Source organism: Canis lupus, chromosome 10, assembly GCF_011100685.1.
Source record: "Canis lupus familiaris isolate Mischka breed German Shepherd chromosome 10, alternate assembly UU_Cfam_GSD_1.0, whole genome shotgun sequence".
In the NCBI taxonomy this organism is placed as follows: Eukaryota; Metazoa; Chordata; class Mammalia; order Carnivora; family Canidae; genus Canis; species Canis lupus.
The window spans coordinates 27424166-27442128 of NC_049231.1; the positions used below are offsets into that span (position 1 = coordinate 27424166).

Below are 17963 nucleotides of genomic sequence, written 5' to 3' on the forward strand. Positions count from 1 at the left end.
GGTAGGCAGCTTCAATGGCATCTGAAAAATGTTGCTAGTTAGGCCGCCCGGAGGCAGGCGGGGCACGAATGAAGCGCCGCGAAGTGGAAGCGGAAGAAAACGTCTTTCTCCGCTCTGCAGTTCCACCTCCCGCGATTGCAGACAGCGCTTCAGCACGCATTAATTGCACAATTCCACGCGCACCTTTCATTCGACGATTAGCCATTATATATTGTTCCATCTTCAAAACAGGCCCCGACGGAGGAGGAAATTACAGTTAAGAAAAGTGAAGTGCCAGAGAGCCCGCGAGTGTCGGGGGCCGAGCTTGGAGCCCAGGACTTTGTCCGTGCAGCCCCAGAAGCTCTGTGGTGGGCAGGGTTGGGGGCTCGAACTGCGGCGGGGGCGACGACTCTCGGCCGGGTTGGGTGCGAGCCGAGGACCGAGGTCGCTCCCACCTCCGCGCGGCGAGCGGCGGGTTTCGGGCGCGGCCCCTTTAAGGTCGGGCGGGTGATCTCAGCGGCGCGCTCGCCGCCCCGCCCCTCCCCGAGGCGTGCTCAGTGCGCAGGCGCGCCGCGGCGGCACTCCGCTGGGCCCCGGACCCGCCGGCAGCGGCGAGACACCGGGGTTGCGGCGCCGCCCGCCGGCCCGCCCCGCCCGCAGAGTCGCCGCCGCGCGCGGTCCGCACCCGCCTCCGCCGCCGGCGCCGCCATGGGCTCCTGAGGTACCTGGCCCGGCCGGGCTCGCGCCGGAGCCGTGAGGGGGGCGGCTGCGGCTCCCGGGGGCGGGGGCTGCTCGGGGTTGGAGAGGCCTGCGCGGGGGGCGCCCCGCGGGGCGCGTTGGCCCCAGGTCGCCGGGCCGGGAAGGCCCGAGGGGAGCCGGCCAGGCCGAGGAGGCAGGGGGCGTCCGTCGTCCGGCCCAGCCCGTCCCGCCCCGCGCCCCCTCCCCGCCCTGCGGGTCGCGGGACCGCCCGTGGGTGTGCCTTGGCCCCCTCCTGGCCAGCGTGGCAGGCCCTCGCCCGGCGTGTAATCGGACCTGCCTGTGGGGGTGGCCGGGGGAGAGGGGAGGCGGGTGGACAGGCCCTCTGCAAGTGGGATTGTGCGAGCCCGGTGGGTGTGCTGGCGCCTGGCACCACCGGGTGGGGGAGGCATCCGTGCCCTGTGCGGGTGGCTGTGATCCGGAGGATGGTTGGCCTGGCCGGGCCTTTGGGGATGCACCGTGCACTCATGGTGTAAGTCTTGCATACTAGTCAGCAGCTCGGAGGGGCACCGAGGATGACCGGGGGCTCCAAGGATATTTGTTGGGAAAGGGACCAAGGAGGCCGGTTTAGAGTGTGAGTATCCATCCCGTGGGTGTACATTTCCTCTCTGGGCACACCGCTTAGGTCTGGTGCTAGTTGACTCCGGGCCATGGCAAGGCAGATTTGGGGGGTGGGCATATTCTCTCTGGGTCCTGTAAGGCCGGATATCTTATACACATACGCATGGGTGTGCCAGCACACCCCAGGCACTGTGGTGCAAAGCAAGTGTTTGCACGCCTGATACCTGTGTGTGTGGTGAAGGCCATGTATTATTTATCTGACTGCTGGGAGCTTTATGTAAGGAAAGAAGCAGCAATCTGTGCCCTGGAGGCCTGTGCACTGCAGTCAGCCCGGCAAACAAGCTCACCTGCGCCTGCAGAGGAGACGCAGGTCTCAGAGGTGTGACTTCCTTCACAGGTCATGTCTGCAGCGTCCCTTCCTGTCTGTTCCTTTTCAGCATGCTTGGTGGGCCCCCTCGGCTCTGCACGTCGGGACATCTCGTCAGAGGGTGCCCTGTGTATCAGTGCCGGCACCGTGGGTTGGGGAGGGCCCGCAGCCTGACCTGTGTGTGTCCATGTTGTCAGACCTCAGACACAAACTCACAATGCCCCTGGCTTCCAGGTACTCTCAGGTCGGTGGAGGAATCAAACTTAGAAACAAGCAATCACAACGATGTGAAAAATATAAAACAATAGAGGGAGTGCAGTGTGGGTTCATTGCTGGAAGAGGGGGAACGTGGCCAGCAGCAAAGATTCCAACACATGGGGACAGCTGGGCTGAAGCTTGAAGGATGATGAACATTTGTCTTTGGTGCTTACCACATATTTTCCCAGTTAATTTTCTCAGTGGCTGTGTGAGTACAGAACTGTTGTCATTCCCCGTGTGCAACTGAGGAAACTGAGATCCAGGGGGAGTACATGACTCACTTGTCTGTGGTCCATGGCAGGCCTAGATAGAGTCTTCCTCGAGCCAGGACCTCTCTTGCTGCCAGATTTTGCTGCCTCGTAACTGATTGAACATCTACATGACAGGCCCCATGCCAGGGGCACAGGTATCTGAAGATGAATGGATCTTGGTGCCCTAGGCCTCCCAGTCTGCTTGGGAGAAGGGTGGAGATGGATGTAGATAGTGATCTCCATTCAGACACGAGGGCCCAATAGCTATGAGGGTAGAGAAGGCACTGTGAATTCCCACCTCCTCCCTTTTGCCCCCTAGACCATAGGCAACCTGGGGTGCCTTTGTGCAACCCTTGGGATTCTGGATGTGTTGTAAATTGCTCCCACATGATGGTGGGTTAAGGAGCCCCTTCAGAGCTCTCCAAGTGGGCCAGAAGGAGACCTTCAAGGCAGAATGGGTGTGAGTGATCTCCTTGTCCTACTTCACTCCTGTTGGCCAAGTTCTATGGAGCTTGGGCTTCTGTCTGGAGGCCATTTGCCCCCCCTCTGCCTTTGAGGTTTTGTTCCTGGTTTCTGGAGAGCCAGCCCAGCTCTCTCCCCGAGAGGGACTCAGCGCTATTTCCAGTCCCCTCTGTGCTTATTTCTCCCTGTAAATTCCCTGGAGTGGAAACAGCCTCAGTAAGGCGGAGAGTACAGCCCTTTATTGTTTTGAAACCGAGTGCCCTTCTCACTCTGTGGGGCATTTCACCTGGGGAATTGGTGTGTGAGTTGTGGAGGGCCAGCGGCTGGGCCCTGGGAGAGCTCTGTGTGAGGCCTGCCATGGGCCTTCACTGGGGCAGTGAGCACTTGCTGAAGTCCTACTGTGTGTCGGGCTCCATGCTAGGCCACCTTGGGGGACAGGGTCCTGAATGGTGGGTGGTGCCTTCTAAAAGGCTGTGGTTGGCTGAGGAAGTCCAGTGTGTAACAACTGTGTGCAAGACAGTGCTCTACTTGTGGTTGAAACAGAAGCCCTAAAAGGGTGCTGAGGACAATAGGAACAACAGCTTGTTTATTAAGCACTTACTGTGTGCCAGGCACAGTTCAGAGTGCTTTGATGAATGACTGTGTTTATTCCCCCACCACCTGGTGAGGTGGGAATACTTACTTACCTTCCTACTGTGCAACCAGCCAGCCTTGCAGTTTCAAGCCCATGTGGTTGGCTGAGCTGAGCTCTGACCCAGCGAGTCTGACCTCAGAGCCCATGCTCTTCCTCCGCTCATCCCAGGATGTGCCAGATGTATTCCTAGAAGCCAAGTGCCCTGCACCCCGGAGGATGAGGAACCCCAGGGCGGAGTATGGAGGCCTGGGATACCTCGCCTCCCAGACCTGGCTACAGTGAGCCCCGGGCATGAGGATCTTTGAAGGCCTCACTAAGGAGTTTGAACTTGACCCGGGTGTGGCCAACAGGGAGCCCCTGAAGGTTTCACAAAGGGACTGAGTTCCTCAGTCACATGTTACACACATGTGGGACAGCATTACCATGTGTCCTCCTCCTTCCCTTATTCCTACAGAGAACCCCGAGAACACCTGGCGTCCCCTCTCTCATTTTCGTTTTTCCTCAGCACGCTTTTCCCACAGGCATCCATTTTAGGCCTTGCTGCCTTTCCCACTTCTTCTTCCAGCAGCTTCTGGTTTTGACACCCTGTGTGATCCAGGACAGGCCCCTGGAGTCCACTGTTGTCATAGTGTCTGCCCTCAAACTGACTTCTGGGGCCGGCTGTGAAGGGGCCCCACTGAATGGGAACCCAGGTTGCTCTTGGCTCTTGCGAGACCTCACTGACTTCTCACGCCTTAGATCTGGAATGAGTGTGGGCAGCTCCCTTTCCCTATTGAGAGCTATGGTGGCTATGCATCCTCCACATGCCCCCACGCCCAGCAGTGCCATAAATACAAGCAGATGGGAGTAGGGACGGAGCAGGAATTGGAGCCTGGGAATCTGGGTTTAACTGCAGATCCCATGTGCGAGTTCACTGGGGAGATGCCTGCTCTCCCTGCCTGCTCTGCTGGGTGTCCAGGGACCAGCATTCATGCAGCTGCTCTAGTTGCTGGGCCTCGGGGCTGAAAGACTAGGGGTTATCGCGCAAGACGTCCACATTGGGTGGGAGCTCGGGGTGCAGGACATGAGGGGAGGAGTCAGAAGATTTCTGAATTGGTTGTCTCGGGAGAGGAGGCTGAGAATCCAGGAAGGGGACGAATGGTTCCTGGCAGGAGAAAGAAACGCCCCTTTGGGCCCTGGGGAGAATGGAAGATAAAGAGCCAAGTGGCCCTGGTGGCCTGGCGAGAGAATTGGGAGACGTTTAAGTCTAGCTCTCTTATGAGCCCTGTGGCCTTGGGCAAGTTGCTTACCAGGTTCTAATTTCGATTCTTTAAAAATGGGGGGAAATGATGCAATTTCCTACATCTGTAAAATGGGAATAATTATAGTGCAGCCGACATGCAGCTGTTGTGACCTCATGTCTGCATGGAGTTCCATACAGCACTTGGCACATAGTACATGCTCAGCAAACACTGGCTTTTGTTGTCACTGGCTTATTTAAGAAAGAAGTATTGCTGGGACACCTGGCTGGCTCCGTTGGTAGGGCTTATGCCTCTTGATCTCAGGGTCATAGTTCAAGACTCACATTTGGTATGGAGCCTACTTTAGAAAAAAAGGTCTTTTTTTTTTTTTTTTTTTTGAGATTTTATTTATTTATTCATCAGAGACACAGAGGCAGAGACACAGGCAGAGGGAGAAGCAGGCGTCCCACAGGGAACACGATATGGGACTCGATCCTGGAACTCCGGGATCACGCCCTGAGCTGAAGGCAGACACTCAACCACTGAGCCACCCAGGCGTCCCAAGAAAAAAAACATATCTTAAGAAAAAGGAATATTCCATGTCTGTGTGTTGTATGTTGGGCAGTGCAGGGAGCTCCCCTCACAGAGCTGAGTCCCGCTGGGAAGAGAGACAGCAAACACAGGAGCAGTGACTATTGTTGTGAGCACGCTGAGGGAACATCAGGGCATTCCTGTTTGGGCAGGCGCTTTTCTGATAAGGTGACATTTAAGCTGTTACTGAGTGTAAGGAGAGGAAGCAGGTTCCAGGCAGAGGGAACAACATGTGCAAAGCCAGGGTCAGAGTTCTTGTCTCTAAAATCATTTGGCATCTGGTCTTAGCATCTAGTGAACTCTTAATAAATATTAATTGAATGTGATCTTCTCAGCCTCAAAGACGGCAGGAAGGGGAAGAAGTAAAGTGGGAGGGGGCTGTTGAGAGAATTGGATGGTCTCACAGTTTGGGATTTTCTTGGTTTCCCTCCCTTTGCCTCCACCGCTTGCCAAGTGGGATGCAGTATAGGTGCCTGGTGCCTAAGCCCCTAGCATTCTCTGCAGGGTCTCGTTCCTGGACCCCACTTTGCCTCAGGACTGGGCAAGGGGAGGATAGGGAGGGAGCACTACAGCAGAGGGTGTCGAGGTGCTGGAATTCAGCTGCACATATATCCAGGCAGCTGTTGTTCACCTTTCTGCTGCTACCGTTTTGGCTCAGCTGAAACCCTGTGCTAGGGCAGAACTTAGAAGGATGATGTGTAGCCTCTGGTTGGTCATTTCCAGACTTGGGTTACCAGTGGCTCATTGTCTGGCACAATGCCTTGTACAAAGTTGGTGCTGAAATAGTTGTTGACTACACAAATGAATGGCTGGGTAAGTTAATGTCATTGCCACTCGGGATAAAGCTGGAATTATTCTTGAGAAGTGATGGATATTAAAGGCAGGATTAATCAGAACAGGATTGTGGATCAGAGCCGAGCTTCCATCAGGAGCCAATGGGACACATGGGACAGCCCGGGGTCTGGGAGGTCTCGGACTTTTGCGGAGAGGCAGGAAGCCCCACAGTCACTCCTTTTCCTTCTCCGCTAGGGTTGAAGCCAGAGGGGGAAGATCCCACCCAGAAAACCTTTGTGCCTGACCTGCGTCACTTCCAGCTCTACTATATTTTAAAAAGTCACATGTAAATAATTGAGTATTTAATGGAAAGTTGCAGGGTTAATCTTAGTGTTTTAGCCTTTGAAAAACAATAGGCTTCTCTGGTTTTGAAAGAAGTACTTGTGGATTGTAGTGAACTTGTAACACAGGAGGTTGGTGTGTAAGACTAAAAATCCCCCCCAATTTCATAACCAAGAAATAATCACTGTTGACTTGGGTATATTTCCTTTATAGGTATAATCCTGCATTATCTCATTGTTCACATAACACCAGGTCATAAGCATTTACCGGCGAAATTATTAAGTTAGTCATAGAGTTGAAAGAGTCACAGAAGTTAAAAACCAGAACTCCTGGTGCTGTATTTCAAGTATCTGTGGGAAAGATGACGTCCCCAGCCTTTTTGCTAGATGGCATTATGGCCATGAGTGGCAAGCAGAGAACTACATGGAAGTCAGAATTGGAGTGATGACCTTGGGCAAGTACCTGCCCTTTTGTGGAGCTACTTGTAACCCCCCTGCTCACCTCCTGGGTGCCACAAGGCTCAGGTGAGGTCCCTGGTTTTGAGCCAGACCAGGTCATGTGAAGATGGATGGAGAAGGGATTTGTGCGTGCGTGCGTGTGTGGCTTCTTTTCCAACCTGAAATTTTTTCGGTGATCTTCCTGAAGGACTCAGGTCTCCTTGCTGGATCTCCTCCCATGATCTGTGGACCCTTGTGGCTGAGACCGTGGCTGGTCCCAGGACAGCTGTCCCTGCTAGCTCACCTCAAGAAAATGAGTGGGGGGATCCCTGGGTGACTCAGTGGTTTGGCAACTGCCTTTGGCCCAGGGCGCGATCCTGGAGTCCTGGGATCTAGTCCCATGTCAGGCTCCCAGCATGGAGCCTGCTTCTCCCTCCTCCTGTGTCTCTGTTTCTCTCTCTCTCTCTATGTCTATCATAATCAATCAATCAATCAATCTTTAAAAAAGAAAAAAAACAAAATGAGTAGGATGAAACCTCTAGAAGTTGCTGTATCTGTCACCCTGAAAGGATTTTCAGATCAGACAGCCTGCCCACTCTAGAGGACATTGTGAAGTTTACTAACTTTATTTTTCTCCTGCTACAACTGTAGATAGCCTGCCCCCAGAGAAGCCCTGTCCTGCTGGGAGGTGGCTGAGAACCTCTGCTTTGCTGGGCAGTGCTGTTCCCCAAAGCCTTCTGGGTCACAATTTACAGGAAAGCTCTGAGGGAAAAGGAGCTAACCCCATGGCTACTGGTACTGTAGCCACTGGCATAGCCTCCTGCTCTTTGCCTGTAGCACCTGTGTTTTTATTCTGTCTAGAATAAACGGAATCTGGGATTCCATCAACAGTCATATTGGAAAAAAAAAAAAAAACAGTCATATTGGGTGCCTGCAAGGCACAACAATGGGTACTGGTGAAGAGATGTGTATGAGGATATTACTGCTTAACTAATATTAATATATTAATACCAACATTACTAATCCTCACCAGAATTCGCATAGGCCTTTGTGTTTGCAAATTACATTTCACATAAACTATTTCATTTAATCCTCCCAATGACCCTGGAGCCTCGGAAGAATTATTGTGCCTATTTTGTAGCTGGATAGAGTAAGGCTCAGGAGGGTGAATTTGCCTGAGATCGTGTGGAAGGAAGCTTGCAGGTCTTTGGGTTTTGAATCCTTTGCTGCTCTGAGTGGCCCCCCAGGCACAGCTGGGCCCTTGGAGCCTGCAGTCCCACCTCCAGATGCCCAGCAGATGGATTTGCCAGCTAGACTTGGGAGGTGGGCTAACAGAGGATCAGATTGAAGCTCCCAGGGTGGAGTGAGGGGCTTCTGGGGACTTAGGGGCCAAGGCTCTCTGGTGGAAGGGCAGCTTGACCTGGGAGCTCTGCTGGTCAGTGGAGGTTGGCGGGTGGAGCAGTAGGGGAAGGCTGTCTAAGTCTTGAATACACACACACACACACACACACACGCACACACACACGGGTGGACATACAGGCAGGTGAGTCGAGGAGGGGAGGCTGAGTGAGCTTTCCCAGGGCGTTCCCCGCCTCGCCTCCAGGAAGAGGAAGTACATCTTTACACGAGTTTGTGGATTTTAACATATAGCATATGTGAGCATCTAGATTTACCAAAACAAAGAAAAATTGATGTACTGTGCTTTTGTTAGAAAAATTTTAGTAGCAATAACCTCAGTGCATTTAAGTGTGGTTTGATTTGTAGGTGTTCCCGGCCCTCCAGTCATGTTGGAGCAAAGCATTGGCTGGAAACAGGAAGGTTGGTGAAGGATCCTCCTCTCCAAAGCTGTCTTTGTTTTGCCAAGAGGCACTCCTGCTCTGTTGGGGGCATAAGATCCGTTTCATTCCCAGTTTTCCATAGTGGAGCTGGATTTATGGAGGTGGGAGGAAGTCCTGCCCTGGCTGCTGTGTTTACCCAGCTGTCCTCACAGGGAGGACACTAGGGATCCAGAGGCCTGCCTCCATCCTCCACCAGCTGCCCACATGAAGAGTGAGGTATAGGTGGCCCCTGCGGTCAGGCATATGTTATGTAACAGGACCATGGTAGGCACGGCAGTGTTACAGAGTGTGAGCGTGTCTTTGTGTGGCTGTGGTGTCCCTGCAGCCTTTGCAGGGAAAATAGCAAAAGGTGCTTATCACTCATTTGGGATGGCCAGGCTAGAAACACTGGATCCTCTCAGGCTCTCCATTCCCATCTGCTCCTGCCAGGCCTGCCTCTGGGGTAAACTCTGTGGCCTATTCCCCCCTGAGCCCTGGCACTTATGCCCAGGGAGACCAATTATGGCTGGGTGTCCTGGCGACTCTAGTCACCGTCCACCTGTCCTGGGATCAGGGCATCTGAGCCTGTCTACGCTGGGAAAGGCTGAGGGACTGAGCAGGTCTGGCCCTTTACTCAGATGAAGTACAAGTGGACCAGGGCATTGGCTGAGTAGGGGCTGATTCAGGTCCAGAACCATCTCCTGACCCAGTGCTCTGTTGAATGGGGCTTTGTTCTACTCTTTCTTCATCTGGGCACTCTTAAAAACTATACACTCTAAGTATTTTTCCTATTAATCAGGCTTGTTTCTTAGATGGGGATTTATTTTTTTTTTTTTAAGATTTTATTTAAGAGTGAAAGAGAACACAAGTGACGTGGAGGGTCAGAGGGAGAGGGAAAAGCAGACTCCCCGCTGAGCAGGAAGCCTGATGTGGGGCTCTATCCCAGGACCCCGGGATCATGAGCAGAGCCAAAGGCAGATGCTTAACCAACTGAGCCACCCAGGTACTCCTTAGATAAAAATTTAAATGTATCCTGTCTTTCTAGCAACATTTTCAAAATTAGGGAACGTTGTACATTTTAACCCAGCAGTTGGACTTCTAGGAATTCATCCTACAGATGTTTTAATTTCTGTGCAAGATAATTTATTTGAAGATTAGTCTTTGCTGCCTTATCTGTACTAGGAAAAGATTGGAAAGAATCTAATGTCTGTCTGCAGGGGGCCAGGAACAAATAATGCTCTGTTGGAATCATGGAATACTGTGCAGCTATGGAAAATAAGGTGGAAGTTCCATGCATGGATACGGAGCAGTCACCAAGATAGATTGCTGTGAGAGAAGGAGGTGGAGGGTGATGTGTCTGGTATGCCTCTGTCCATGTAAAAATAAAGTGCATTTGCTTATGTGTGTACATAGGGTCTCTGGGGTCTGCAAGAAGACAGTGGTTTTGGTGTCTGTGGGATGGGGCTGGTGCTGGGAGGCTATTCACTAGAGATCCTTTGAGCCATTTGAGTGCTGAATCATGGGAATATATGACTTTTTCAAAAAATAAATAAAATTAAGCGACAAGAACTATAAGACTGTATCCTTATATCTCAGCCAGTGCAAGAAGGTCAAGTCTCCAGCCATTCCTTCAAGGTCCTGCCAGGCTCACTCAGGCTCCTGCCACCATCTAATCAAAAATACATACTTGGGGGCACCTGGCTGGCTCAGTCTGTAGAGCATATGACTCTTGACCTCTGGGTCCTGAGTTTGAGCCCCTCACTGCACATAGAGTTTACGCATGTTTGGGTCGCCAGAGGGGACCAGGTATGAAGGTTTGGATGTTTCTTGGTAAACTGACCCCCTAACCCCAGCCTTGGAGAAAGTAGTTACCTCCTTCTTCCAAAACACTGCTTGCTGTTGGCTGGCTTGTCATTTTAAATCCTTGCTTGGATATGCTCACTTCCTGACCTCCAAAACTGGCAAGGCTTTCCCACTGACAGCAAAAATAAAGTCGAACTCAGCCCTGGGCATTGTAGGCCTTCTTTCCTGGGCCCCTTTTTCTTTTTCTTCTTCTTCTTCTTCTTTTTTTTTTTTTTTTTTTAAGGTTTTATTTATTTATTAGAGACACAGAGACAGAGAGAGGCAGAGACACAGGCAGAGGGAGAAGCAGGCTCCATGCAGGGAGCCTGACGTGGGACTCAATCCCAGGTCTCCAGGATCACGCCCTGGGCCAAAGGCAGTCGCAAAACCGCTGAGCCACCCAGGGATCCCCCAAGATTATATTTTTTAAGTAATGTCTACACACCCAACATGGGGCTCAAATACAAGAGTCGCGTGCTCTTCTGACTGAGCCAGCCAGCTACTGCTGGGCCCCTTCCTGAGTCACTCTTGACTCTTTGCTTTATCTTCACTCACCTTGATTTCCCACCTCCATGCCTTTGCTCACACAGGTCCCCGTCCCTACCTGCCCCCACACACATCAGCAGGCTCTTCTCCACGTGCTGAATCCTGTTTGCCTTGCACCCTGCAGGACCCTTTGATCCCCATGGCCTCTTTATCTGCTCCTCTACGTTCATGTTGTGTCCTAGGTATCTGATTCCCAGCTTCAGGCTCCTTTAAGAGCCAAGTCCATGAGGGACTGGAAGCTATTGGGGGCAGAGCCTAGGGCATATCTGCAAACCCTGGGGCTCAGGCAGTGGGTAGGCCCAACCTTGGGGCAGGAGTAACACCAGTCTCAGACCTGAGCGCACCACACCTCTCGAGTTCTTTCCACGAATCCTCCAGAGAACCCATGAGGTGTGGCTACTATGATTCTCCCTTAGAGAAGAGAAAGTGGGGCCAAAGTCTTGGACAGCAAGACGTTGGATCTGGACACCAGACCAGCCACCTCCAAGTCCTATGTTGAATCAGTTCTTTTCTGTCTCCTCCCCCAAATCACGAGTAATGCTGATACCCATGGCTGACCCTCACTACCAGTCTCTCTGGCCCCAGACAGCCCTGTAGTATTTGAGTGTATTTTCTTCCCCACCAGGCTGTAAGCTCTTAAAGGATCAGCATCTAGTCTGAGATACCCTTTGGACTTAGCATATTTATACTTTTAAAGGTTTTAAGGAGGTTAACTTACTTTACCTATAGTAAAGTACACTAGTCTTAGGCCTACAGCACTATTTACAGGCCTATTTCCATTTATAAATACCTGTATAAATCACATTCAGATCAAGCTGCAGAACACCCTCGGAACCCAGAAGGCTCCCTGGGGCCTCCTCCCAAGGTAACCACTACTCAATACCTCATCACCAGTGACTAGTTTTGCCTGGTTTTGACCTTTGTGGAAATGGAAGCCTATAGAAAAGACTGTGAGATTTGTCCAGACTGTGACTAGCAGTGCTGTGTTCTTCCCTGCTGTGGGGGAGTCCACCATTTGAATGTATCCCCATTTATGTATCCACGCTCCTGAGCATGGGCAGTGGGGCTGTGTCCAGGCTTTTGCCACATACACAGGGCTGCTATGAAGGCTCTTGTCTGTGGGACATGTGCACCCACTGGGTGTATATACGCCTAGGGAGGAATGCTGGCTCACCCCACTCAGAATGTATTTGTGTGAGTGAAATCCAGGTTGGATTTCTTACCCAGGCACCTGGGGTGAGGAGCTGGGTTCCTTCCTCAAGGGGCACCAGAGGTTGGGGCAGGTTCAGGGGGGTCTTATTTAGACAGCTTGCTCCCACGGGGCAGTAGGACAGTTGAGGTTCAAGGTTCTGCATCTGAAGGGCATCCATGTGTGCAGTGCTGAATGGGGTGTAGGTGGCTGGGGAGGTGGTCATACTTAAAGGGACGCAGAATCCGGCTAAAGAGGCATTGGCCCATCTGTTCACAGTTTGGGAGAAAACTAGGGTGATCAAGATTTGGTCTCGCATGTATTTAAGAAAAAAAAAAAGCTTAATTACAAGGCTGAATTAAGTCAGCCTTTGCTGAAGAATTTTGGATAATTTTTTGTTCCCTTATATTTGTGCCCCTACCCCTAAGTGAAGGATAGCTACATGATTGGAGGATTTTTCTTTCGTGGTTGGGAGGTTCATGGGAACTTGGCCCTGGGAGAAGGGAGAGAGATGAAGAGCCACTGGAGTGGCCTGGCTTGTGGGTGTTGATTGGAGTGGGGCTGAGAGAGATGCTGCCTTTCGGGAGGACACGTGATCCTCTTCCCAGAGGCTACCCAGACAGAACTGCCCAGCCTCCGGTGCTCTGTCCCTCTAATCCCGTCTGGAGAAGGGCCAGGCTGTGGGCTGCTGACCTGCTCCGATGTGGGTCAGCCTCCCCCTAGAAGGCAGCCCCCACCCTTCTGAAGTTCACCGAGCCAAATGGCCCCTGGAGGCAGGATGGCTGCTGTCACTTCCCGATGCCAGGGTGGGGGCAGAGTGGCAGTGCCAATTAGCAACTCCTGAGTCGGTTTTTACGTAGTAAGCTATGTTAAGATGGAAGATTATCCATATATATATATATATAGAGAGAGAGAGAGAGAGAGAGAGAAAGAATAAATGGATTCTCCATATATATGTGTGTGTGTGTGTGTATATATATATATAAATTAAATACATTCAACAAAAATCTCTTCTAGGCTGCGTTAATATTCTGGAGACGTGCACGCGAACAGGTTGCCAGCTTTGCTTGGGCTGTGAGTGTGTGACAACTGCCTGAGTGAGCACTTCATGGCCATGGCTCAAAAGGGCTTGGATCTGAGACTAATGAATGAAAATATGACCTCAGAAGGTATAAAAAAGAGCGAACAAGCAGAGACAGGACAGGCCTGGGTCTCGGAGACTGCCGGGCCTGTGTACTGTTAGCCTGACTGAAGATGAAGTGGCTCTAAAATAGGAGAGTAAAATAAAGTAAAATAAAATAAATAAAAAATAAAAAAAATAGGAGAGTAATTGTGATAGCTCACCTCACACAGGGCCATGCCTGGTACTTAGGGCTTTCCCGTATCACCCTGTTCACTCCTCACAGCTCTGTCCCAGACAGGAGTGACACCCCATTTCACAGGTGGGGAAGCTGAAGCAAGGAGTGTTTGTATAACCTACCCTGGGGTGCAGAGCTAGTAAGTAGTGGGGCCGGGAGTCAAGGCCAGGCTGTCCCCCTGCTTAATCCATGGCTGGCTGATGGCGCCCAGAAATCTGTGGACCTGATGGGTCAGAGAGGGCAGTGTCTGGAGCAAATGACGTTACCCTCCCCGCCCCCGCCCAGCCTCTGTTTCCTCATCTGTAAGCTACATGCGTTACTTTCCTACAGTTTCTGTGACAAATTGCCAGAAACTTAGTGACTTAATGACACAAATTTATCATCCTACAGTTTTGAGGTCAGAAGTCCAAAATGGTAATTCATGAGCCAAAATTAAGGTGTTGGCAGGGCTATACTCCTTCGGGAGAATCTGTTTCCTTGCCTTTTCAAGCTTCCAGAGGCCACTTGCATTCTTTGGCTCAGGGCCCCTTCCTCCATCCTCAGAGCCAGCAGCCTGGCATCTTCATGTCTCCTGGCTGCTCCCGTTTTCACACTGCCTCCTTCAGATGCTCAGCCCCCTGCCTCCCTCTCATGAAGGCCCCTGTGATTATATCCTGCCTACCCAAATAAGCCAAGATCCTCTTGGTGGCCTTTATGTAGTCACACCTACAGTGTCCTTTTGCCATGTCAAGCAAAATATTCATGGGTTCAGGGGTTTGGGATGTGATGTCTTTCAGGAGGTGTATTACTCCGTCTTTGACACAGGAAATCTAGGGTAGCAGCAAGGTATCCCTCAACATGAAGTGGAAAGGACTTTGAGATGGCAAGGTGTTCTTTGAAACCCCTAACTTCCAAACCACATGACTGAGCTTACCAAGAGCTTTGTGACTTTTCTGGAAGACGAGGGTATCTTCAGGAGGGAGTTAGCCAGAATACGTCTTGCTTAGAGAAGGATGGGATAGGTGCTGTCTTAGGGAAGTGAGCATTCACGGTACTCTGGGTGCTTTTTTAGGGCTTGGCTTTATCATTAGGCCTTACCAAGCCTGCCTAGATTTTACTCAAGACCCCTCACTTCTCTATATTCTAGTTCTGTGCTCTCAAGCACTCTTCTAGCAACGGTTCAGCTTGCCTAGGCCCCTGATAGGAGATGAAGATGACGTTCATAAATTGTCACTCCTCCCTTTGCTTTATGGACTGGGTCTGCCCAACACTGTTCCCCTGATCTTCTGAAGCCTGGCTTTCTGACCCACAGGGTGAGTTCATCCAGCCCTGTGCTCTGGTGACTCAACGGGGCTCTGCATTCTGATGCTCCCTGTGGCCTCTCAGGGGCCTGGATGCTCCAGCCTGGATGCTCCAACTGCAACAAGACCCACCTCACCCAGCTGGCAGGAGGGCCTTGTCAATCTAGAGAGTGGCAGGTGCTCTGTCAATCAGGCTGTACCACCCCCGCCCCATCCCCCATCTTTAACAGGGACCGGATGCAGAAATTCTGCTCTGGCACATTCCACATGCCCACATATTGTCTCCATGCCTCTGTTCATGTTTTTCCCTCTGTCCCCTAAGCAGTCATTCAGTAAATAATTTTCTCCCATGGCCCAACTCCCCAGGCCTTAGGGGAACAGATCTAATCACAATGGTAAAAGCTCTGGAAGACCGGGGAGGATGTGGTTTGGGATGTCAGGGGTTTGGGATGTGATGTCTTTCAGGAGGTGTATTACTCCGTCTTTGACACAGGAAATCTAGGGTAGCAGCAAGGTATCCCTCAACATGAAGTGGAAAGGACTTTGAGATGGCAAGGTGTTCTTTGAAACCCCTAACTTCCAAACCACATGACTGAGCTGTCTGTAATGGGGTCAAAGAAGGTGAGATCTGTCAAGACTGATGGGGACAACAATCTGTGGGTGGGAGTGAGAGAACGTTCCACTCGTTGGAGTTGGTGTGGTGGTGGATGGAGGGCACCACAGACATTCCGAGTTGGAAGGAACTACAAAGGCAAACACTCATCCAGTTCCTCCCCTTATCCAGTCAAAGCATATTGCGGGTGAACTGTGCCCAGGCCTTGAGACTGGTGCTGGGATATGAGATGTGACCTCTGACCTCCAGGAAGTTGCAGGCTAGTTGGGGAGAAGATAGGTAAGAGCAAACTACCCAGCAGAGGTTCCTCAGTCAGTGTTCCTGCCCCAGGGGACCTCAAGCTTCGTTTGATTGGGAGCTTCCTTATTCTAGAAGCTACAGAATATTGCTAGATTGTTCTAGTTGTAAAAACCTCTCCATCTTCACAGACTCATCTTCCTGTTGCTGCCACAAGGTGGACTGGGTTATATCCTGTTGGAGCTCATTGACCAAGTCCCTTTGCCCTCCTTGATGTGGCCTCTCCACTTTGGAAGATGTGTGTGAGACCATGTGATGCAGCCCCCATCCTCTGCCCTCACCCAGCCCATCCCTCTCTCCAACCAAAGGTCCAGGTCCTTCAGCCATGCTCTGGAAAGTGCCTATGGTAGGGGAGGGGACCAAGTGATGGAAAGCTTATGGTATGCAGCAGGTGGCTTCATGCCAGATAATCAGCTGATTGATGGATTCTTTTCTTCCAAATCCCTACTATGTGTCTGACACTGTACCAGGCTAGAGACAGATGACTCAGGTGTGGGGAGACAAGAACAATGTCCCAGCTGACCTTTTAGTGCTGTGGAGTGAGCACAGTATGGCTGAGTGGGAGTAGGCTGGCCCTCAGGTGAGGCTGTGATGCTTAGGGTGACTTGTGAGTGAAGAGTTGGCTTTCCCCATAAGGACCAGGGCAGAAGGGAAGGCTTACTGGCACAAGCAGGGGCCACTGTGTAGGGACCCTCTGGGAGGAGGCAGGGCGTGGGGTGGGGTGAGGGTGAGGCTGGGACTCAAGGGCCCTGGCATCTCTGCAGAGGGGTTAGAACTACTCCATTGGCCATCAGATCCTGAGACGTTCTTAAAGGATCTTAGGTCAGGAGGAGGGACATAGTTCTGCCTGAAAATAAGGTAAGAAGTAGACCATGCTGGATTCCTGCTGCTTCGAGCATCAGCTTCCCTGCAGCTCTGGAGGGCAGCCCGGGCCCCCACCTTTCTGGAATCCAGAACGCTTGAAATCCCAAAGGTTCTTTTAAGCCTACAGCAAACTAATTTTGTGGCAAAACTCTGACCTGAATTGATGTGAGACTAATTATGTTCTTTAAAAATATCTCATGTTTCTCTATGGAAATACTATGTATTTGATTTTTGGGTGCTGCCCATTCCCCTTGGGGGAGTCACTCTGCATACCATATACAGCACTATAATCCTTTCTAAATCCAGAAGAACCCTGAATTCCTTAACTCATTGGGCTGAAGGGCCTTGGCCACAACATGGTGCACCCAGGAAACAAGTTCAGAGACACCCAGGCACCTGCCCAGTCACAGCTGGGTGGCAGCGCCAGGATTCCAGCTCAGTTTCCCTGACTCAGAGTCTAGGACAAAGTACGGACTGTGGCCTGGCTTCTTCACAGCCTCCGGTTGGCGTGCAAGTGAGGACACAGGTGTGGAGCTACCTGGTCAGCAGGTGGGCCACTGGGAGAGAGGTGGATCAAGCCTTGACTGTGCTTTGTGTCTGCGTCAGCCTGGGATGGAAGGAGCCGGGCCGGACAGCAAGGGGAGGCGTAAGGACCCAGGAGCAGAGGATCAGGGGAGAAGAGGGAGCCCTGTCAGCGACTAGCTGTACCCTTCACACTTTTCTTTACTCACGCATCCCCCTCAGTAAAAAAAACGTTTTGGGTATGTATCCCCAATACCTGCATATTGCTCTATATGTGTATTACCTTATTGTTTGACCTTATGTTGTATTATATCATAAAACCTATGTCAAAGATAGAAATCAAGATGAGCTAAAAGATGTAATCCTTAACTTTTTTTGTTTTCTTGGTGATACAAAAAACCTTCTGGCTTCATATGCTTGATTATTTTCAGAAAGTGTGCTTTAATGCTCTGTGAGAGAGTGGTTGGGGGGGCTGGCTCTGTGTTCAGTCTGTTTAGCTCTCTGGTTTTAGTGGCTGCCCTCTCTGAAAAAGATCCCTGCCTAAGACACGTAGCTGCACATGGAGGAAACGCATCACTGGCTTTCTTTCTAAATTGGGTTACTCATTTTTCCATCCTGTCCACTGTGTATGCAGAGGATTTGTTGAAATTTGGCTAGTACATTTCCATCCTTCCTGATGCCAATCAGATGTTTTTGTCAACTAAATGGAAGGTATTTTATTTTAAAGTTCTTAACGCATGAGTCCAAAACCTACTCAAATGCTTTGGAAATTTTTGAGCAGATTAGAAAATTCTGTTACGTAGGTTTTTAGGAGTTCAGACATGAGAGTTTTTGTAAGTCACAGACTTAATATTGTTTTTGGTGACAAAATCCTATGACAGTAGAAACATTTCCAATGTTTCCGAATATGCTTTTCCAGAACAAATGCCCCGCCAGCCTCAGTCTCTTCTAAAAGAGCAGTTCCTTTCTCATTTGTTGTGATAACATGCCTTTCCCACAAAGG

At 51.1% G+C, this 17963-nt stretch overlaps 1 protein-coding gene across 2 annotated transcripts in view; it reads left to right on the forward strand.

Annotated features, from left to right (window-relative positions):
* The first annotated feature begins 640 nt into the window (after nucleotides 1–640).
* TMEM184B (transmembrane protein 184B) overlaps nucleotides 641–17963 on the forward strand; it is a 49587-nt gene continuing 32264 nt past the window's right edge. For both annotated transcript variants that reach the window (XM_038550608.1, XM_038550609.1), the window contains exon 1: nucleotides 641–700. The gene's annotated coding sequence lies outside the window, so the exon portion shown is untranslated. The remainder of the gene's footprint in view (nucleotides 701–17963) is intronic.